This window comes from Mustelus asterias, chromosome 18, assembly GCF_964213995.1.
Source record: "Mustelus asterias chromosome 18, sMusAst1.hap1.1, whole genome shotgun sequence".
Taxonomy (NCBI): domain Eukaryota; kingdom Metazoa; phylum Chordata; class Chondrichthyes; order Carcharhiniformes; family Triakidae; genus Mustelus; species Mustelus asterias.
In genome coordinates, this window is record NC_135818.1 from 48,158,363 (window position 1) to 48,182,921 (window position 24,559).

Sequence of the window (24,559 nt, forward strand, 5' to 3'; positions counted from 1 at the left end):
GTGCAACATCGAGGGCCGAAGGGCCTGTACTGCGCTGTAATGTTCTATGTTCTATTATGTTCTGTCTGACTAGTTTGGCGGGGGGGTGTGGGGTGGAGCAAGAAGAGAAAGTTGAGGACAGCACAGGAGTTAAAGAGAGCATGTTAAATAGTAAAGGCAGTGCCAGTCATCCTAGTGCTAGACAGGTTAGGCAAGAGCAGGGCAGAGAGCAAAGAAAGTCTAGATTAAACTGCATTTATTTCAATGCAAATGGCCTGATGGGCAAGGCAGATGAACTCAGGGCATGAATGGGTACATGGGACTGGGATATTAGAGCTGTTACTGAAACATGGCTAAGGGAGGGACAGGACTGGCAGCTCAACGTTCCAGGATATAGTTGCTATAGGAAAGTAGAACAGAAGGTAAGAGAGGAGGGGGAGTTTGCATTTTTGATTCAGGAGAACATGATGGCAGTAATGAGAGGGGATATTTCTGAGGGTTTGCCCACTGAGTCTATATGGGTAGAACTGATAGGATTGTACTATAGGCCCCCAGATAGCAGGAAATTGAGGAGCAAATGTGTAAGGAGATTACAGATAGCTCCAAGAAAAATAGGGTGATAATAGTAGGGGACTTTAGCTTTCCCAACATGGACTGGGACAGCCATAGTATTAGGGGCTTGGATGGAGAGAAATTTTGTTGAGTGTATTCAGGAGGAATTTCTCATTCAATATGTGGATGGCCCGACTAGAGCGGCGGCAAAACTTGACTTCCTCTTGGAAAATTTGATTTGATTTATTATTGTCACAAGTATTACATAGAAACATAGAAAAACTACAGCACAAACAGGCCCTTCGGCCCACAAGTTGTGCCGAACACATCCCTACCTTCTAGACCTACCTATAACCCTCCATCCTATTACTCTCCATGTACTCATCCAGGAGTCTCTTAAAAGACCCTATTGAGTTTGCCTCCACCACCACTGACGGCAGCCGATTCCACTCGCCCACCACCCTCTGTGTGAAAAACTTACCCCTAACATCTCCCCTGTACCTACCCCCCAGCACCCTAAACCTGTGTCCTCTCGTAGCAGACATTTCCACCCTGGGAAAAAGCCTCTGAGAGTCCACCTGATCTATGCCTCTCAACATCTTATACATCTCTATTAGGTCTCCTCTCATCCTTCGTCTCTCCAAGGAGAAAAGACCAAGCTCCCTCAGCCTATCCTCATAAGGCATACCACTCAGTCCAGGCAACATCCTTGTAAATGTGTATTAGCATACAGTGAAAAGTATTGTTTCTTGCACGCTATACAGACATTTATTATAATCGGGTTTCCATGTCTATAAAGTGTAAAATGAAAATATTGCTATTTTTGTCCCATAGATCCATGGCAACTACCTCAGCCTGCTTTAACAAAACAGATCTCACAGAAAAATACCACACCCTCAGGCAGGCCATAAATGCATTTTAGTTTCCATAGTTTCCCTTCTGTATCACTTGCCTCTTGAAAGTGCAAAAACTCCTGTCTCAAACATTTCACCCTGCAGAAACATGGCTTATGTTAATTGACCTACACCTCCACAAATATGTGGCCAAAAGTGTGAGGGGTAATTTTCCTGCTTTGGGAAAGTCCACTCTAATATCTATATCACCTAATCTCTCTTCAAAACACCAGGCAAATAGCTTTGCTTTGGTCTTCTAAGTCCCAGAACAGCACATGGGAATGGAAAAATTGAAATAGTATGTGGCAGCATCCTCATGCATTTTGCATATTTCATTTTTTGCACTAATCTTTTCGACGAGCCCTGTCTACTCCTCATCAACCACACCTTCATCCTTTCGCACGATTCTTAATCTTTGACAAGATTGAACAAATTGTCAATGCAGCTTTAAGACAATTTGCTTCATTTTCTCTCTGTTTCTTAGAGCCTGGTGCCATTAATAATTCAGAAACATCAAGTTTTGTTAAGGGGAAATAATAATGCCATGATTGGGTAAACTGCAGATCCACTAACCTTCAAAAACAATTACTTTACCATGCTCCATGTTCAGTTTCATTGGTGCGTTTTTCATGGGAGGCTTACTTAAGAGCAAAGGTATCTCACCAGAAATTACATCAGCACTGATAAAGTGGCTTACTGCAGCTATTTTGCAAGGAACTACCACTCTTTCAGTGACCTCAATGTGTTGTCTTCCCCGAACCTAAAACAAGTGGATATTTCATCCTCTCTGACCTCAATCCTCATTAGTGAGTGCGTCTAGATAACAATTTAGCCAATCTGAACACATGCTATCAAGATGCAATTACTTACTAACATTGTACAGTTAAGCAAACCTGTGACTAATACACTCATCACCAGACTAAAGCTTATAATGAGTATGACTCCTCCAGACTGATCATTATCATCATCTTCAGCCTCTGAATTCTCTGTCTCATGCATCAGTTTGAGAACACTGCTGCTCCTCTTTTGGTAGTTCATCACACAATGATATTTGAGTCACACGTCACGCAGCTGCTAACTTCACCAGGATTCATTCGCCTACCGTTGCTGCTCCAATTCCATTTTCTGCTGTGGTATCCAAATCTGTTAAAGGTGTTTTAATCATTATTACTTCTGCATGTAATTCTTCTTTTGTACTCGTGCCTGTGTTCAGTATTTGGAAGATTTTGAAAAACTAAAATTGAATCCTACATCCTTTCCATTTGTGCCATCAAGGCTGCAGAACATGACTGCTTCCCAGGAACTTTTTCCAAAAATTTTGCATCTGCTCCAATCGGGAATCTCGTTCTGAGAATTGAATCTCAGTTAAGGCAGGAGCCGATCCATATGCAGCATCTTGGCATAATCCAGTAATTTAAATTTGAGCATTGAACAAGGAATCTCCAGATTGAAATTCTGCAATCTCTTCTCCAGTCTTGTCACAGTCCATGATATATTTCTCCACAGAACAACTGTCTTGCCTTTTCAAATCTACTAAAGTCTGGCCAGACTCCATAAGCATCCAATAAAGCATCTTTTCTGGTGAGTTTCATCATGTAATCTAATAGAGGAGACAAACCTTTCTCAGTATCTAACTGATTGACTTCCACCTCAAATTACTTTGCTTCTGATTTTACTTTTCTTAGGAAGCTGTAATGCCTATGCCATACCTTGTTTCCTCTCTGGTAGGGATGTAACCTGTGTTTGCATATCCATTTCATTTTTACAATAAGGTTCAGACTCTGAGAACATTGGCGGTTCATCATACCCTGGTATGTTATACTTGCTTTCAGCCATTCTTCACAACAGCTACTCGGATTGTAATCTTCTATCTTAAAAAAAAATCTTCAGCTTTAGGCCACCATTCTCTGCAGTCATGCTGAAGTTTTTGCAGCCCTGTGGTTGGTGAAGGAAGAGACCAGAAGTCGATTTTCATTCAGTTTTATATTTAAACACAAAGTGAGACATTAAAAATATATAGCTCCTTATTCTACACCCACCACTAGTGTCAATAATTGTCTCTTTATAGGTACACAAATAATTATCTTATGAGTTCCCACTTATAAACACTTTATCTTAATTTATACAATTAGCTTGCACTATCCATTTCTCCTGCCCTGACAATAGGCACAGGGGGGCAAAGCCCTGGAAAGTTGTAGATAACTTACAATGAACCCCTTTCTTATTGTAAGGGAGTTGTTTGTTATTGGTTAAAGGATGGTGCGTTAGCTGTCGGTATTGTGTTTATATTATAGCTTGCTGGTTTATAGTTGTGAGTTGTTTGCAACCTTGGAAGGCCTGTTGTGGATAACTCGCAATGCATACTAGCTGTTTGTTACTGTGCTATGTTGTTTGTGCTATTGTATTAAAAATGGCATGTTTATTGTTGATACTGTGTTATATTGGGTGTTACCTCTATAATTTATTATTGTGAGATGGTATTGTATTTGGTTTATAATTTGAAAGTGTAATGTATTTTGTATTTGTAAACTGTTCGATAAATAAAAAGATTGACAACAGGCACAGGGTGAGATTATGGTGAGGAAAAGAGGCATAAAGCAAGAGGTGCACCCTTAGATCATTAGCTTGTAAATTGGAAGAGACCGGGAGATGAAAGGGTGGATTAAATGCTGTTACCTTCTATGATTTCAGTCCTGTCATTGCCATGGCTTCAGTTGTTCCTGCACCAGTGATTACCAGCACAGTCTCCTCACTGGAGGTGAGAGCTTAACAGTTTCTGCCTGCCATTGTACACCATCTTGTCCTGTAAGCGAGAGGGAATTGTGTCCAAGTGCAGTATGTTTGGGTGATGTGCCTTTCATGGTTGAATACTTAGCAATATATTCATGATATGAAGTGTGAGAGAGAGGTTTGGAACAGTGCTAAGTGTCTGAGGGTGAGGTGAATGCTCATTGTGATTGATAGAAATTGTTGGTAGGTCAGTGGTAGGGGTGTGGTGAATGTCTGAGACTAGTGATGCAATTAGTAGGATATGGCATTTAAAGATCCAGTCATTCACTGATCTTGAGCACTCATGTGAGATCATTAAACTTCTTTCTGTACTGCATCCAGGTCCTCAGGGATAGACTGTTTCCATTGACAATGGTGACTATCAGCTCCCATTAGTTACACAGTGTCTACTTTGAAGGTCAGCTGCAGGTATCTCTTCCACTAATGCCTTTAGTGCTGCATCTGAGGGCGTTGAAGCATGCTGCCTGTTCCTGCTGTGCTATTTCACTGTTCAGAATGTCTTTCCAACTAGTTCCAGCACTTGTTGAATCCAAAAATGCACCTTCCCTTTAAAAGATGCAGGCTGGCTTTATGTGATGCTAACCTGGCATAAGCATGAGCCTTTTATTGAGGTATTAAGCCGCTCAACAGCGCAGTTATCTATTAAAGTAGAAGCAGGACAAAGTTTGCTGCTACCTGTATCAGAATAAACTGGTGGGGATTAATTCCACATCATGATCTCCATACTCATTTTAGGTCTTTCCAATCTATCCAGGATGGCAAACATTCCATTAATATTTTACATTTTTTTTGTACTTCTAGTGATTTTTGTACATGGCCCCCAAATCCCTCTGTTCCTCGCTTCTTATTGTTTAGATCATATCCTGATCTATCATTCTTAGGTCCAAAATAAATGATCTCATACTTTCATTGAATTCCATTTACTGCAGTTTGGCCCTTTCACTTAATCCACCAGTGTTCTTTTGCAAAATACCTCTCGAATCTATATTGTCTATTGTGCAACCCAACAATGTCATCAGACAACAGCTCTGTTTCTTCATCTAAGCCGTTACCAAAACCAGTGGCGTCATTGTGTCTCAATATGAGATGTAACAAAATTGTGTTTAAAGTTTTAAAATGTCACCTTTTGTTTCTTAACCTTGTTCCAGCACTTCTGAAGTTATGGTTTGACACTTAGGTTACACGTTTCTGAAGATGCCAAATCTAATTTCATCATTAATATCTAGACTTTTAAAAAATAGAGCAATTTTGAACATTTCTCTGGAATATTTAATTTGAATCATTTTCTGTTTGCAAAGAACAAAGAACAGTACAGCGCAGGAACAGGCCCACCCCTGTGCCGATCATGATGCCTGCCTAAATTAAAACCGTAATCACTTACGGAGTCCACATCCTTCCATTCCATCCTATTTATGTATTCGTCTAGATAACCCTTAAATGCCGCTATTGTACCAGCTCCCACCACCTCCTCAGGGAGCGCGTTCCAGACATTCACCACCCTCTATGAAAAAACTTGCCACGCACATCTCTAAACTCTCCTCTAAGTGTGAATGAATTGGAACTGATCTGCAGGAAATTTTAATTTTGACAAAAAAGAAAGTTCTTTTCATTCTGTATAATTGGTAAGTTATATTGAGTTCGGATTATAACTTCAGTGTCTTTGAAACAAGGTTTTGAGTGCATCCATTAATAGGTGGATTTATTAAACAAATTGCACCAAAAGCTGAAAATGTTTTATATTCTCGTATATTCCACAAAAATCCATCAGATGTTAGTCCATTTATGCACTCAGCACGATAAGCTTAAGAATTCATGGGAAAAGCTAGAACTCATGAATATAAAATTATTCTTTAAAAATGTTATTAAACAAGAATAGGATTACAACTCGATCGCTTAAATGACTCATACAATTCAAAAGATTAATCTAACCATCTTTCAATCATCAGTGGTGGCAGTCTACTCTCTTGTGAGACAATGATTTGCACTGTGGTGATCAACGCAGTGTTAAGTGTTGCCTAGTGTGTCTCAGGAGCACCCAGTCTCTGCAGAGGAAGATGATGGGCTGCAAGCTTAAGAAACAAAAGGTCAAGATGGGTAACTCTTCTTTCGTCAGGAAAAAGATACAAAAATCTGAGGACATGTGCCAACCGACTGAAGAACAGCTTCTTCCCTGCTGCCACCAGACTTTGGAATGGGCCTACCTCGCATTAAGTTGATCTTTCTCTACACCCTAGTTATGACTGTAACACTACATTCTGCACTCTCTCCTTTCCTTTCCTTCTCTATGTACGGGTATGCTTCATCTGTATAGCGTGCAAGAAACAATACTTTTCACTGTACACTAATACATGTGACAATAATAAAATAAAATCTTAAAACTTTAAACACAATTTTGTTACATCTCATTGGGACACAATGATACCATTGTTTTTGATAATGGCTTAGATGAAGAAACAGTGCTGTTGACTGATACAATTGGGTTGTGCAATAGGTAATATAGATAGTAACATGGACATAGAAACTAGAAGCAGGAGTAGGCCATTCGGCCCTTTGAGCCTGCTTCACCATTCATTGTGATCATGGCTGGTCATCGAATTCAATATCCTGACCCCCCCTTCCCCCCCATATCCCATGATCCCTTTAGCCCAAAGAGCTATATCTAATTTCTTCTTGAAATCAGACAGATTAGAGGGGAAAGTTGCAAAAGGACATTGGTGGATTAAGTGAAGCGGCAAAATTGCATTAAATAGAATTTAATATGAGAAAATGTGAGATTCACTGGTCCCTATTTTCTCTGGATCCTCTTCTCAACCAACTGCATCTTGGGTGGCATGGTGGTTCGCACTGCTGCCTCACAGCACCAGTGACCCAGGTTCGATTCCCAGCTTGGGTCACCGCCTGTGCGGAGTCTGCACATTCTCCCTGTGTCTGCGTGGGTTTCCTCCAGGTGCTCCGGTTTCCTCCCACAGTCTGAAAGATGTGCTGGTTAGGTGCATTGGCCATGCTAAATTCTCCCTCAATGTACCTGAACAGGCGCCGGAATGTGGCAACTAGGGGATTTTCACAGTAACTTCATTGCAGTGTTAACGTAAGCCTACTTGTGACAATAAATAAACATCTGCTTCAGTGGGTGTTTGGATATTGGAGTCTTTACTCAACAAGTGGATGGGATTCATTGCATCAGACAAAAGGAAAGAAAAGGAGGAAAATGCCAACTCTTCGCTTGATCTTCAGGATCATGTGCAAGGGATTGACAGATAATGGGCTGTTAATAGGCAAAAGAAAGCCATGATCAACATGGAACTTGATAGGCTGAACATTGATGTAGCTTCCCTATTAGAGACCAGGCTCACCGAGATCAGATCACTGAAAGAAAAACATTTCACCTTCATCTGGCAGGTAAGAGTTCAATGGAAAAGCGTGAGCAAGGTGTACGCTTCACTGTAAGAAACTCGCTGCTTGTGATGAGAGAAACCTCCACAATGGTTCAGAATGTCTTTTCTTTATCCACCTTTCAACTCAAACAGGACCAGTTAACCTCATGAGTGCGTATGCTGCAAAGCTGAGCTCTAATAGGCGAAGGACCAGTTCTATGGGGATCTTGGCACTGTTATTAGCAGATTCCTAAGACAGCTTTACCTACTGGGGACTGGGCATGGACTGTCTTGGACATCATGACTTGGGAAAGATAAATGAGAATGGACAAAGATTACTTGAGCTCTGTTGCTACCATGATCTTTGTGTAATTAATACATTCTTTCAGAAGGAACCACACTGTAAGGTGTCTTGGAGAAATCCAAGATTAGGGCAGTGGCAGCAGCTGGATCTGATCATCACCATATGTGACTCTGAACAGCAATCTCAACACAGCTACCACAGTGTTGACAATGATGCAGATCACTTCCTGATGTGCACCAGAGTTAGAATGCAACCCTTAAAGATGTTTCATTCACAGTAGAAATGTCATCCTCATATCAATGTCAGCCATTACCCCAATAAAAACCAACAGTTCTTCAACTAGATTGTACAGGTGCTCTCTGGCATTCCCAGACTGAGCGCTGAAGCACAATGGAACTATCTACAATGCTGCACTGCCAACACATGGGAAGCATGAATGGAAAATGCTGACTGGTTCAAGACTAACATCACCATCACGGAACCTGTCATTGAAGCCAAGCCGTCCACTCTCATTAATTACAAGGGAGATCAGAGCAAGAAGATTCCAAATGCACAAAGAGCCACTCAGAGCAATATCTAACAGACTGCTAGGCAATGTGCCAATGACTACTGATTACAACTCTGCCAGAACACCCAGCTGTCCTACACAGGGAGTGCTCGATGCCTGTAGGAAGCAGTAAAAAAAATTGAAACAGGGTCCATTAGCAAAGAAAATGGCTCCATTAAAAACAAAGACAGGGAAGTCATCACAAACTGCAACATACAGTTGGAGCGTTTGGTTGGAACACCACCTTGAATTGCACATTAGGGAAAACATTGTCACCAAGGAAGCTTTGAAAGCCTGCATGTCATGACAGAGCTGGATATTGAACACTGAGTGGAGGATCTAAGTAAAGCTCTTGAATTGCTTGCCATGGGCAAAGCTCCAGGTACTGATGCAATGGCATTCATGCAGCATCTGCCAAACTTCTCTGTCTCGGCTGAAGAAGTGGGGGCTGTACTCTTTTATAAAACTTTATTTTTATGGGATGTGGGTGTCACTGGCTCAGCCAATATTTAATGGCCATCCCTAGTTGCCCTTGAAAAGATGGTAGTGAGCTGCAGCCTTGAACCGCTGCAGTCCCTGATGTGTAGGTACACTCACAGTGCTGTTAGGGAGGGAGTTCCAGGACTTTGACCAGTGACAGTAAGGAACTGTGATATATTTTCAAGTCAAGATGGTCAATGACTTGGAAGGAAACTTCCAGGTGGTGGTGTTAGAAGGATATCTTTGATATATAAAGATTCTGATCCTGTATAAGAGCAAAGGTGACTGCAGCAATTGCAACAACTATTGAGGCATCTCACTGCTGAGCATTGTGGGAAAGGTATTGTCAGTGTTGTCCTTGTCAGCTTGTAGATCCTGGCTGAACCCATCCACCCTGAATCCCAGAACTAAGATCACTAATTGACACATTCTTCTCAAGGCATTAACCATGTGAGCATAGGGGTCCATTTAAGCTGTTAGAGCAAAATAGCCACCTGATTAAGCTGCTCAATGTAGTGTCCTTTTTTCATGGCAATATCATGGGTGAGGTCAGCTATGATGGGGCAAGATCTGCAGTGGGGTCAAACAGGATTGCATTTTGGCACTGACACTCTTTGGCATATTTTTCTATTTACTTTTCTTTCTTCAGATCATCTACACAAACTGTCCACATATAAACCAGACCTGACAAAGCTGCTCAGCCTTGCTCACCTGAGATCAAAGACAAAAATCCTCATCAGAATTGCTCAACTTCGACAATGCCATGGCAGCATTTCATATTAAACATCTTCCCTGACAAACAGACTGACTCTCACACCTAAAAAGAGTTTGGTTTGACCATCAGCACCAGGAAGATAAATGTCATGGTCCGCAATGTTGCCATACCACCATCTGTCAACATTGATCAGGGGTGGCACACGATCACCCCACCCACCTACACAGTCAATGCCAGCACCTGGGCCCCCCTTAGCTCCCCCCCCCCAACCCACACGGTCAATGCCAGCACCTGGGCCCCCTAAGCCTCCCACCCACACGGTCAATGCCAGCACCTGGGCCCCGCACCCACACGGTCAATGCCAATACCTGGGCTCTCCTAACACCCACCCACACGGTCAATGCCAGCACCTGGGCCCCGCACCCACACGGTCAATGCCAGTACCTGGGCTCTCCTAACACCCACCCACACGGTCAATGCCAGCACCTGCGTCTTCGTTAGCCCCCCACCCACATGGTCAATGCCAGCACCTGGGCCCCCTTAGCCCCCCACCCATACAGTCACTGCCAGCATGTCATGGGCGTGAGCCTGATTACATCACTGGTTTGGCTGGCAAAAATCGGAAGTCGTGATCTTGCCGGCGAGTTCCACAACTTCCAGGGTTTCACTGAATCTTGAGCCTCCGTTACCATTCCCATGGACGGCGAGCGTGGTCTCAAGATCAACTCCAATGGCTACCTCAAGGTAAGAGATATGGCTTAAGAAGAGCCATTGTCAGCTAAGACCAATGGGGCTAGCTCTTCGTTATTGAAAAATGATAGATCAATTGGCTATTTCCAACAAACTGGCTAAGGTGGACTTACAACATCTTTTAAGTATAAAATAAAAATCTCGTGAAGCAATTTTTGTTAGTATGTCACCCATGTTTTGGGATTATCACTTCATTTTTTGCTCTGATCAAACGAGGGAGTTGTGAGAAGTCTGTTCAATTGTAAATGTTGTTATCTCCTCTCACTGTGGTTACTCCTGCCAGTTAACTCCTATTAGTGAGTGCTAAATATTATTAATTGACAAATCTTTCTGACTTGTTACTTTTCTATCTTTTAATGGCTAATAAACCTTTTGAATTCACCATTTAAAGTGTTCATTCTTGCCGGATAGTTAAGTCTTGTAGAACCTGATTTGATTTACGACTGAGGAGTTATATCAGTTGTAAATCAAATCAGGTTCTACAAGAACCCCATAAATCAGGTCTATACCTCCCGCCAATGGAGATGGCCGTTGTCTTCTGTCAATGGCTGTAGCACACATTCTCTACACTAATTGGGTTGGACTGTTAAAGCTCTGCAGCAAAACTTGATTGTTCTCTCCAGGGCACAAGACTGGCACAGCTGCCCAAACAATAGGTTCCCCCTCTTGACCTCCCCCGTTGTGTCCAAAGGAATGCAAGACACTATGTTTGCCACTGGCTTGTTGCAGGAGTCGCTGGAAAAATGACATATTTAAACATTAGTCTGCCTTTGGGCTCCACTTCAGATTTTCTACTAGAGGTTACTCCCTTAGCCTTCAGCTCTCTCAAGGCTTCCACAAGGCTTTGGAGCTATTTGTCCATAGCTGGGAATTTTTCAGGGCTTTACACAGGCTTTAGGGCCTGCAAATAACATGTCTGGGGGCCAACCCTCTGAAGCTTTCGCCTGGAACCATGAGAGAGCGTTTCCATGTATTGCCGCAAGGAGGCACAGCTGAAGATTTGTTAACTGAGATTGTAAACTGACGGGGAGAGACTTACACATGTGGCTCTCATTTCTCGCCAGCAACATGGGCTGAAAATGAAAAACAAGCTAGCACACAAAAGCAGAATGCATGCTAACTCTCTTCATCCGCACACCGGATGTATCAGATCGACCTGTTGGACACACTTCATACAAATGCCACAGAAGGGCATCTCCCAACAAAGACAAACAACCTTGGATCTTTTTCAATTGAGTTTGAATAACAGCATGGTGGTGTAAATAATTAAAAGAAATGTAACAGTAATTCAAGGAAAGGTAATTTGCTGGCAATTGTAAATATACATGTGTAACATTTTTTGTATCGGATTCAAGAATTTTATCTTAATCTGTTAAAATGAGAGTAAAACAGTATATGCTATTCATATATTGTAGCAGGGAAAGAGTTGTTGAATGGAGTGGGGGAAACGCAGCAGGAATAGAAGCACAAAAATTATCCAAGACATCTACCCTTTTGCAGGCTCAGCCATTAGGCCTCAAAGCTTATTTCAGGCTACACCCACAGGCAAAAAAATAAATCACGCAGATTGAAAGGGGTTTTGCAACCGATCCCATGACTGTCAAAATCTGAGTCTCCACTCCACAGCTGCTATTGCTGCCCCAGAGCTTACAACGTCAAGAGCTTGTCTTACAATCCTTACAGTTGTGAGAATCCCTTGGCTTAAGGGGATCATCAACTACTTTAGGTATGCTAGACCAATGCGGTGAAATTGGGCTCTGTAATACCTGATCTTTAGGCATTAGGAGATAACTTAGTAAATTAAAATGGCATCTGTGAAATACATGGACACTTACAATGAAAATGTACTTGAGGCATATTTTAAAAGGATGAGCATATACACACACAAGTCTCACCAGCAGCATGCAGGGCAGGAAGACTATGATGTCAATCAGCATTTGACTCCAGTGTTGCCATTTTGGAGGTGCATCCTCTCTTAACTTCCCACAATAGCATGAAGGACTTTCTCACCAGCACTATTTAAAGGGATGGTCAACTACTTACAGGTTGGTTGCTGGATTATTTACTTTGGCTGTTGCTGCAGTTCTAACCTTTCTGAGTGCTTTTCTATACTTGTTTAAAAGTTTCATTAGTCTACAGGAACTGATCTGGCTGGTGCTAAAGGACTTTCTTGGTAACTTAGAAGCTTTATTTTTATTTTTTCCAAGGATGTGAATATCGCAAGCAAGACCAGTATTGGTTGCTTATCCCCAATTGCCCTCAAGAAAATGGTGTAACCTTGTGTAAGTACACCTACACTGCTGTTAGGAAGGGACTTCTAGGATTTTGACCCAGTGCCAGTGAAGGAATGGCAAAATAGTTCACAGAATGACCTGTGGCTTGGAAAGGAACTTACAAGTGGGGTTGATGTTGATGGTGGAGTTTCAGTGATGGTAATGTCGTTGAATAGGCAATGTTTAGATTCTCTCTTATTCAAGATGGTCATTGCTTGGCACTTGTGTGGCATGAATGCTACTTGCCAGTTATCAGCCCAGATGTTCCCATGCGAATGCTGCCCTTGTCCTGAGTGGTCAAGATCATGGATTTGGAAAGTGCTGTTAAAGGAATTGGGGAGTTCCCACATTACCTCTTCTGTATTGTATACATTGCTGCCACAGAATATCAGTGGTGGAGGGAGTGAATGTTTAGGGAGGCGAATGAGGTGCCGATCCAGTGTGCTACTTCTGCTGGTTGGTGTCAAATTTCTTCAGTATTGTTGGAGCTGCACTCATCAAGGCAAGTGAAGAGTATTCCATTACACTTCTGACTTGTTCCTTGTAGATGGCGGACAGATTTTGGGGAATCAGGAGGTGAGTTACTCGTCAGTATTCCCAACCTCTCATCTACTCTTGTAGCCACAGTATTTATCTGGTAGCGTGATTAAGTTTCTCGGCAATGGTAACTCCCAGAATGTTGATGGTGGGGTTTCAGTGATGGAAATGGCATGGAATGGGAGATGATTAGTTTCTCTCTTATTCAAGATGGTCATTGCTTGGCATTTGTGTGGCGTGAATGTTACTTGCTACTTATCAGTCCAAGTTTAAATGTTGCTGCATATGGACACCGACTGTTTGAGTATCTGAGGAGATGCAAATGGAACTGAACACTGCAATCATCAGTGAACATCCCCACTTCTGACCTTATGGAAGAAAGGTCATTGATGAAGCAGCTGAAGATGGTTGGTCCTCGGACACTACCCTGAGGAACTCCTGCAGAGATGCTCTAGGACTGAGAAGATTGACCGCCAATATACACAACCATCTTTCTTAGTCTGAGGTATTACTCCAAGCAGTGGAGAAGCAAATTGCTTTTGGTTGTGGGTACCTGGGTAGGGCCTTTAACAAAATAAAACATCCCAGCATTTCGCAGGAACATGAAGCAAAATCTGATGGTAAATCAAGACGATAACAAGGTGATGGCCAAAAGCTTGGTTTTAAGGAGTGTCTTAAATGAGGAAACGTAAGTAAAACTGTGGAGAGGTTTCTGGTGGGGGGTGGAATTCCAGAGTATAAAGCTCAAGCAGCTGAAGACACAGGCTAATAATGGAGTGATTAAAATCAGGAATGTTCAAGAGGCCAGAATTGGAAGAGTGCTGATATCTCACAGGGTCGTGGAACTAGAGAAGATTTACAGGGACAGGGAGGAGCAAAGCCATGGGAAGATTTGCAATGAAGGGTGTGAATTTAAGAAGTTGAGCTGTTGCTTAACCAGGAATCACTGTAGGTCAGCAAGCACAGGGCGATGGGTGAATAGAATTTGTTTCAAGTTTGGACACAGGCAGCAGGATGACCTGAAGCGTGTGGAGAGTAGTTCTTGGCAGTCTGCTAGGAGTGCGTTGGAATAGTCAAGCCTAGGCATAATAAGGGCATGGATGAAGGTTTCAGCAGCAGGTGAATTAAAACAGGAATTTAGGGCTTCCTCATGAACTCAACACACGCAAGCACAAGATTTCGGAGCAAGAGTAGACTATTCGGTCCTTCAAGCTTCCTCCGCCCTCAATAAGATCATGGTTGATCTGATTCTGGTCTCAGTTTCACTTTCCTGTCTATTGCCCATATCCTTGACCCCCTTGTTGATCAATAATCTATCTAACCCAGGCTTTAATATGTTCAGTGATCCAGTTCCATTGCTTCTGGGTTAGAGAATTCCACAAATTAACAAATTAAAAAATTCTCCTTATCTCAGTCTCAAAGAGGAGATCCTTAATTTTTAAACTATGTCCCCTAGTTCTAGAATTTCCCTCACGAATAGAAACTCCTCAGCATTCACTCTGTCAAGTCCCCTCAGAATCTTATGTGTTTCATTCTCATTCTTCAAAACTCCAATGGACAGAGGCCCAATCTGCTCAATGTTCCCTCATAAGATAACCTCTTCCTCCCAGGAATCAATTGAGTGAACCTTCTCTGAACAGCTTCTAATGCAATTACAGCCTTTCTTAAATAAGGAGCCCAAAACTGTAAACTGAAGGTATTGAGCACGACTGGGAGAATGAGCCAAGACAATGCAGAGAGAACAAGCTTCCAGCAGAAGGTGCAGGAGAAAGAGAAGGATTTCCTGCTGGAGGCCATATCCTCAGAGGGTCTTTAGGGAACTTATCTGTTGGAGAATAGATGGCTGGAGTTTTGTGATAGCTGGAAGCACATTTTCACATTGATAAAAAGTAAAAGTTTATTTATTAGTCACAAGTAGGCTTACATTAACACTGCAATGAAGTTACTGTGAAATTCCCCTGGTCGCCACACTCTGGCGTTTGGGTCAATGCACCTAACCAGCACATCTTTCAGACTGTGGGAGGAAACCGGAGCACCCGGAGGAAACCCACACAAACACGGGGAGAATGTGCAGATTCTACACAGCCAGTGACCCAAGCAGGGAATCAAACCCGGGTCCCTGGCGCTGTGAGGCAGCAGTGCTAACCACTGTGCCACCATGTCGATATTCAGAACTATGATGGCTGTAATCTGAGCTTTCATGGCAGCAAACTGAGAGTGCATAATAGCAGAATGAAGTTCCGCAGTTATACATCGGTAGGACTCATTTGTGCTTCAATGGAAGCAGAGACACCATCTAGTAGGTGCTGCATCACGGTTGGTTCCATAAGTTTGTAGATGGAGTTGGCCACCATTCCATGTTGATAAGATTGAGCTCAAAGCTCTGTGCAAAGCCCGATGCCATGCTCTTTGACATTAACTGCAGGCTTTCCCATTGCACTAAGCATTTCAGTGTGTACACCATCAGCCTTCTTCCGAAGACAAACCCATCAAAGTCCTGAACTGAGTTCTCCAAGGCAAAATAGTGTGCAATCGCCCCTCTGGTGAGCTTCCACCTGTCTTTTCATATAGCCCAATCTTAAGCACACTTTTGCTCAATGTCTCACCAAGTACAGATTCTGCCTCTATAATATCCTCTCAATTAGACTTAGTAACATGGTGATTGCTACTGTGAAATCAAGCCACGGGGTTGTTCAATGTCACCTTCTCCTGGCTCTTCCCCATTGCCTGGGCACATTCTAGGTTTGGAAGTATCTGAAATGAAAAAGCGATAAGTGTTGGGTTGTGGTTTTGGGAGAGGAGAAATTAAGAAGTGTATACTTTCACTATCAGCAGTTTGTAAATTAGAAAAAACTGAGAGATGAGGGAAAAGTGGGATGAGAGAAGGAATATTAGGTTGGCAGATGTCCTCACTTTCAATGGCTTCTACCCTGTTATTGAACACGATCTCAGCAATGGCCTGTTCATAATAAGAAGTCTCACAACACCAGGTTAAAGTCCAACAGGTTTATTTGGTAGCAAATACCATAAGCTTTCGGAGCTTGCTGCTCCTTCGTCAGATGGAGTGGTCTCTGTTCTCCAACAGTGCACAGACACAGAAATCAAGTTACAGAATACTAATTAGAATGCAAATCTCTACAGCCAGCCAGGTCTTAAAAGGGACAGATAATGTGGTTGGAGGGAACATTAAACACAGGTTAAAGAGATGTGTATTGTCTCCAGACAGAACAGCTGGTGAGATTATGCAAGACCAGGGGCAAGCTGTGGGGGTTACTGATAATGTGACATAAATCCAACATCCCGGTTTAGGCCGTCCTCATGTGTGCGGAACTTGGCTATCAGTTTCTGCTCAGCGACTCTGCGCTGTCGTGTGTCGTGAAGGCCGCCTTGGAGAACGCCTACCTGTTCATAATGGCCAGCATCTCCCCTGGTTAAAAGTACAGCCATGGCCCTCCCCCCTGTTAATTCCTGTTGCCTCCTGTTGTCCTCTAAATTGTATTGCAAATAAGAGTGAAATATGTCAGTCTGTGTTCAATATCATTGGCTGATGCTTTTGTTATGGTTTGATAGCTGGCAGTGTGTAAAAACATTCAGATGTGGATGTGTGATTTGCAACAATGCTAAGTGTGGGCTCAGGTAGAGCACATGAATGTTAGGAATGAGTCTTGATTGATAGAGATTATCAATAGGTGGGTGATGGGGGTGTAATGAATTGAGTAGTGGATGAGGCTAGTGGTGCAGCTGGTAGGATATGGCATTTGAAAGTATATTCACTGACCTTGACAGTTTGTGTAAGATCATTAAACTTCTTCCTGCATGACATTCAGGTTCTTGGGAGCACACCCTTGCCATTGACCTCCTCTGCTACCTCACCACTGCCCTCTGAGCATGAGTCAACACAGATTTTAGCCATGTCTGAGGATATAGGACATATCACTTTTCCACCTCTTTCACCAAGGCATTTAGTGCAGCCCTACAGCATCAGAAAGCCTTGGTGTAACTCTCCCATGGTCAAGCATTGTTGATTCTCCCACATCACTCAGAATGAATTCAACAGCACCACAGTTACAGCAAGCCTCTTCTTTTACAATTTTGGCTTTATGTTGTGCTCAGAATTAACAATGACCCCCCCCCCCCCCCCGCCAACCCTGAGCTGTCTACAGCCAATGAATAACACAAGCTTCCAACTGTCCGTACCTTTGCTTGAACCGAGGCAGCATAAAGTTGACACTGTGCTTACACTTCAATCAATCGGTGCGGGTTAATCTCACGCCATGATCCCTGCACCAGTTTGCCCATTTTTTTTACATCAGTGAAAAAGTGCAATAATGTTTATCCTGGGGATGCAAACAATAGCTTGGTCTTTCCAGTGTCGAATTGAAATGAATTGTGCCTCATTCTTGACTTTCTGTTGGACAGGTCATTTTTAAAACCTCTCAACAGGATGAGGTTTTATTGGACTTTGGCAGATAGATGGAACTTCCTTTGGAAGCTGAGGAACTCCCCTAACTGGACGCCAGAGCATGGAGGTGCAAGTGGGCAGAAGACAGCAGCCCATGGTCTCTCACCCATGGAATCTAAAGGACCAATACAAGTGGATCAGAGACCTGGTGGTCTCACTGGGTTTCATCCTAAATTCCAGGTGTGAGTGCAACATGGAAACCAGGCATTCTGTCTTCTCCAGCCTCGAGAACTTCAGGATCATAGAATCAAAGAATCCCTACAGTGCAGAAAGAGGCCATTCAGCCCATTGAACCTGCACCGACCACAATCCCACCCAAGCCCTATTCCCGTAACCCCACATATTTACCCCGCTAATCCCCCTGATACTAATGGATAATTTAACATGGTCAATCAACCTAACCCTCACATCTTTGGACTGTGGGAGGAAACCGAAGCACCCGGAGGAAACCCACGCAGACACGGGGAGAATGTGCAAACTCCACACCGACAGTGACCCAAACTGGGAATCGAACCCGGGTCCCTGGCCCTGTGAGGTAGCAGTGCTAACCACTGTGCCACCGCCCCTATACGAGATAGGGCAATATTGTTACCAAAAGGTCATTATTTTCTATCTTCCACCAAGCTGTAGCGTGCCTTGTGTTATTAATTGTGGGTGGCCAAGGGATCAATACATGATGAAGATTCTGCGGCTCAAGCACTGCACTAGAGGCTTTACTGCATAGATTTCAAAGCCTCTTTATTACTGATAGGTGCAATTTACTAAAGGTCACATGCTGGAAGGGTTTTATTTGAGGTGTCAAAACAATAAAAAAACCTGTTAGTCTATATGATCCGTGAATATACAGAAGGATCACAGGGGAGTACATTTTTTTCTGCAAGAACTAATAGAACTGTGGGGCCTCTATGAGTTGGAAAATAATTTACTACATGTAGTGAACTACAGTGGAAAATTGGTTGAAGGGAGTTTAATAGACTATTGGCCACAGGGCTCCAAGATTTACGGAATTCTTTACTGCACCAAAGAATTGATGTTTTGTACTCTAAATGTTACTGATTTTTCTGAGTTATCACACTTACCTGTAATTTTAAAGGACAGCCAAATACTGTTGGTCAAGTGATTCTTTTCACTAGTCCTCAGTATGGATCATTTTATTGCCAGGTTTGTAAATTATTATAGTGTTAGAATCTGTATTCCACCATACCCCGTTGTCTCGTATGTGCAATAGCTGTTCAGTCTAATACTTAAGGCAAGACAACAGCAGCATCCCATGTTTGCAATGTAGAAATCTTATTAAAATGAGGGGCAATGTTTGAAGAACAGATGAGCATTCTTTGTAATGAAGCCTTTAAATGAATTTAAGCAATATGCTTGTGAGGTCAAATACTGACAGGATACAGCCTGTAATAAGTCTTCAGAGACAGAAGTCCGTTCACCAAAATCCCTTTATTTACAATCCCAACAGCAGTACACAGAGTGCTATCAGTCCGCAGTCTACCTTCAGGAGTGCCAGAGGAACTGACACTCTCAGTTAAATACAAGAAAAAGACTCCCTGATTGGCCCATCAATTGATTTCTTAATCAGAGAGTTCATATTCCAGTAGGCCTCAATGGGCTGATTGAAGTCATTACACAGTCATATGATGCAAAAGCTTAATGAACTCACAAGCACAGGGCCCAATAGTAATTCACATCTTCCATAACTTGCCTCTGGGATAATTTTCCAAGTAGCCAAGAATCTTTCCCACCAAAAGTGTAAATCGAGAAACTAGCGGTAGCAGCAGGTGAGCTTCACTCCTGCCAGTGTGAAAGCAGAAAATGATCCATGAGGTTGATTTGAACTGCCCCTGCTGTTAAAAACCAGGTGATTACTTCTCCTCTTGAAACCTGACTCCCACATGATGCTTCACACTTTGACCTGCAGGTGGAGGCGGTGCCTGCCTTAAATAAGCAAGTGACTTGCGAATTTTTGTAAATTGGGGTCTTGCTACGCCAAAAAGACGCTGATTGCTTGTTCAGGAAAGCTGCGATGGTGATCACTTCAACAGGCTTCACAAGAAAAGTTGCAAATTCCACTCCATGGATTCCCCCCTCTTCCCACCTGAAATCCCCTGTCCGTGACTTGTATGTTTGTTGTTGAGCCTTCCCTTACTGTCAGCTGTTGATCTGTAGCTGCCAACTGTGGGATTTTACGGCCTCGCTCATCCCAAAACCGTAAATTCCCACCCAAGGTCAACGGACCTTTCTATTGTCCGCCCCTCACCTGCTCCGATTTCTGTGGCGGGGGGGGGAGACGGTAAAATTCCAGCTGCTTTTCAATCGGTTTAGTCATGCAGCTGACCGATGGCATGTAGATAAGACCAGAGTGCTTAAATCCCCCTGACCTCTAACTCAGGCCAGCAAGTGCATTTGGTACAACCTCCACGCCTCCTAAAATCTGCTTGGGTTATTTTCAACACCCACAAATCATTCTATAGCTCAATTAGATTTCTCAGGATATTGCAATTCTGACTTTAAAAAAATGGGATTTCTGCTGTGTTCCCTCAGAGAAAAAGAGTGGTTTCCCAATCTCCATCTACAATTTTGTGGAGATGTAAGAGGAAGGCCTTTATGCCATTTTGCTAGAATTCCTATAGAAGGTACAGGTGTAGGTTGAGAAACGCCTGACAGAAATAATGTTGTAGAGCAGTGGTTCCCAAAATGTGGTCTGTGAATCAGTGATGGGTTTGTGAGGGTCCTCCAGGTGATCCATGGTTGTTCCAAAATGCAAGTCTCTGACACGCAACATCGCGGCTGTGGCCATTTGGGAGGCTAGGCCGGAATCCTCACTCCCACTACTGGATTAACACACACAACTTTCCGGCTTCTGCATGCACAGCGTGAATTGTTATTAGTGCTTTCCAACAACAATGTAATTTTATAAACAAGGCATGTTACTGTTGGAACATGCAACTGTAAGATTGGAATTTCGGAATGGGCTGAAAACAAAGAAGAGGAACCGGCTGAATGTGGAGCTTAACTGATGCTCTCCAGCCTGGAACCAGACACCGCCTCATTGGTGTTTCATCAAAAGCAGCATCATTGTTCCCATTAATTCTCTTTTTTTTGTGGCAGTTGCAAATAGAAGCAGGTAGGATTGATATGTCTTTTACTCTACCTGAGTGGTCTATGGATGAAAATGTTTGAGAACCACTGGTGTATGGGTGTAATCAACCCATTTAATTTCTAGCCAGTTTTACACAATCTTATTGACGACATCACTACCGGAGTTTCTCAGGGCAACACCCTAGTCCCAAATATCTTCAATAGCTTTTTATATGAGTGTTTCTCCTTAATTATGTCAGAAGTGGGGCTGTTTGATTGCACAGCTTACAGTTCCATTAGCAGCTCCTCAGATAATAAAACAACCCATGTCCACATGAAGCAAACAGCTGATAAACATTCAGGCTTGGACAAGTAAATGACAAGCACAAAAAATACCAAATAACCACTCCACCAAGAGAGAGATTTAACATCTTCCCTTGACATTCAATGCACTACCAGCTCTGAGTCCTGCACAGTGACCATCCCTCGGGGTGATCACCCTTGACTGGAAACTCAACTGGACCAACTATATAAACTGGAGCAGCAAGCTGAGGCTTCTCTGACCTCGCCCACAGCTGGTATTCTCCTGTCCCACTACAGTGAACAGTGATTTGGCTGAGCGCCAAATTCTCCGTTCTCGCTGGCAGCAGTGGCGGGGTATGAATGGCCGAAGAATTCCACCGGATATTCCAGTGAGTGACTAACCTCCTGACTCCCCCAAAGTCATTTCACCATGTATAGGGCAGAAGTCAGGCTGTGATGGAACATATGTACAACTTAACGACTTAAATTTTATGATGACGAACAATTTAAAGAAAATAGATTTGACATAGCTCTGCTATGTTTCTTATTCTTAATATTCAAGTGTGACAAAACATTAAAAATCTCAATTAACAGCAATCACCATGGTCATTTTAATATTTCTGACTGCAATTTTAAAGAAAAGTTATTGTTAATGTGGAATCCGTAGCCTCACACCAACAGCTCTTCCCCATCTCATGCAGTTTAAGGTAATTACATGATCGTGGTTAAATCCTAACCTTTCTATAATTGTTTTGCAGCATATTTGAAGTAAATTTTATGTAAAAGAGTCATAAATAATCAAATAGATGCTGTGATAAGACAGGCATCACTGTGTAATTACTGGTTACAAATGTGAAAAGGGCACAGGTGCTGGAATCCACAGGGGGATTGTTGGTATGGACAGCCTCAGTTTCTAGTTAACACTGCCTGGTCTAGAAATCTGAACACATACTGTGTTTGTTATCATGTGTAGGAGGCCCGGGGAATCACACCATAACAATCTTGGACATACCTCAGAAGAAATAACTTGGCTGAATTCAGCTTATAGTTGTTCTCTCATTTACCACCAACTGGTCTCAACCTTTAGTATGGTGACAGGAGGTTGCACACTGTGAAGGGCTTCATGTTAATGCTTAGCTTAAATAATTAGGCTAGAGCTACATGGTGAATAAAATGTTTTTTTGCAGGTGTTATGCCTGACGCAAAGGATGGGTTGAAGCACCCTCATTAGCATGGTCTATTTCTACCTCCATAACATTGCCTGACTCATATCCTGCCTCAGCTCATCTGCTGCTGATACCCCCATCCATGCCCTAAGCTTGCTTATTCCAATGAAGCATCTTGGGATGTTTTGTAGCAGTAAAGATGTTGTGTAAATGCAGGCTGTTGTTGTCAATCAAATATCAGGAAGAATTGACGCATGGTCATCAACCTGAACATTAACTCTGTGTTTTCCTCAACAGGTAATGGCCGGGATTCTCCCCCAAAAAATCCCAGTGCCCGACGTGCGGGCAACAGGAATATTTCCTGCCCGGTTTTTGGGCATACTTACCAGTGCAAATCTCTGACATTCTGAGCAATGCAGTGCCTCTGCGGGATTCAATCTGGTAAGCAGGGGGCAGGGGCTATTCACGCCAAGAAGCCGGCAGCATAGCACTGAGCAGGCCAGTTTCAACATGATAATCAGCTCAGTGTCAATTTCCGGTGTGGAACTGACTACACTTTAAAAAACCGCCTGGGAGACTAAGATGCTCTTTTGGAGAGTCAGTGCAGACTGCTGGTGTCTCGCAGAGCACAGGGGGCTGGGAGAATCCCAGCCAATATCTGACTTAATGAGCATTTCCAGAACTTTCTGCTTTTATATGGCTGGCATGGACAAGTTGGGCCGAAGGGCCTGTTTCCATGCTGTAAACCTCTATAAAGTGTGATAAGTATCTAGAATAGTCCCTGGTAAATTCACAACACTAATCTCCTTGGAGGTTCTCTCCAACTCTCATTGTAAGCACAGAGAGATGAAGGCAAATTGTAACTTTTGACAGCGAGTCATTGGGTTGGCAGATTCACATACACCTCACCTCATGGTTCTTTTCACTGGCTTCAATGGAATAGAAATCTGGGCATGATTTATCACTGGTGGTCAATTAATTATTGCTCATTTCCTGCCACTCAGAGTTAAAATCAGCCCTATAGCCTAAGTGTTATCAATGTTGGAGATGCACTTAGATGGTTAGGTAGGGGTGTAGAATATTGGAAGGATGCGCTCTGGCTGATTTCATCGGCTTTCGTTATCCTTGATGCATTTGTGTTCTGATAACTCTGATGCCACCTCAGTCACATTTTCAACTTTTATTATTTCCTTCCATTAATATTGTTCCCCTAAGGTGTTTAAGCGTGAAGTTTTGTACAGAACACAATGTTCCTAGCTACAGTTCAGATAATTACTTTCTATTTGGGTCACAATTAAAATGCACTTTCGCAAATCTCTTTTGCATCTGAAAATTTATGTTTGAATGGACCAGGGATATGTGTAAAAATTACATTCTTATGTTGAATTTTACAAAATAGGAATAGTCCATTTAATTTAACTAGTTCATACTGATGTTCATGCTGTCCATGAGCTTTCTCCGATCTTACGCAATTTCACCATTATCAATGTATCCTAATATTCTCCTCATGTAGTTAGCTAGCTTTCCCTTAAATGCATCTCTGCGAATTGCCTTAAGCACTCCATGAGGTAACGAGTTCCACATTCTCTCCACACAGGGCAGCATGGTGGCAGAGTGGTTTGCACTGCTGCCTCATAGCACCAGGGACCTGGGTTCAAGGTTCAATTCCAGTTTTGGGTGACTGTTTGGAGTTTGCATGTTCTCCCTGTGTCTGTGTGGAGTTCCTCCGGGTGCTCCAGTTTCCTCCCATACTCCAAAGATGTGCAGGTTAGATTAGGTGGATTGGCCATGCTAAATTGCTCCTTAGCGTCCAAAGGTGTGTAGGTTAGATGGATTAGCCATGGTAAATGTGCGGAATTGCAGGGATAGGGCATGGGTTTAGGCCTGGGTAAGATGCTATTTTGGAGAGTCAGTGCAGATTCGATGGGCCGAATGGCGTCTCTCGACACTGTGGGGATTCAATGATTTTCTTAGGTTAAGGAGGAGAAAATCGTCAAAACCTCTTGCTCTTGACTGTTATCCAACAACTCCAATAAGTTTAGATGTTGAGGGAGTAAAGGATTGAGCTTGGCTATGATGACCATTGCAGTTGAATAGGTTGGCATGGTTCACATATGAAGATTGGGCTTTTAAGTAAAATATTTGAGATCCAGTGCCAGTGGTTGGTTGACCCATTAAGGAATCAGCACCTTCGGAAAAGAAGGCAAAGTGGGTGGTAAGGAAAAACAGAAGAATGTTATAATTGGGAATAGCAATTCAACTGATTCAGCTTTCCCTGTTATCAGTTCCTCCTTTAGCAATGATGCTGGCCATTGCTTATTTCTTTTCACCATAAATCTGCATGTCTCCG

At 42.8% G+C, this 24,559-nt stretch overlaps 1 long non-coding RNA gene across 6 annotated transcripts in view; it reads left to right on the forward strand.

The window, feature by feature from the left end:
* The window catches only part of LOC144507111 (uncharacterized), a 32,000-nt gene that overhangs the window by 6,509 nt on the left and 932 nt on the right, over positions 1-24,559 (forward strand). The window contains exons 3-5 of one of the 6 annotated variants that reach the window (XR_013500028.1): positions 2,700-3,005; positions 17,614-17,836; positions 22,507-22,650. This is a non-coding gene — a long non-coding RNA (uncharacterized LOC144507111). Of the gene's footprint in view, positions 1-2,699; positions 3,006-6,160; positions 6,597-9,568; positions 10,379-17,613; positions 17,837-22,506; positions 22,651-24,559 lie in introns of those variants that run through there. The other 5 variants (XR_013500027.1, XR_013500030.1, XR_013500025.1 and 2 more) reach the window with 5 other exon arrangements.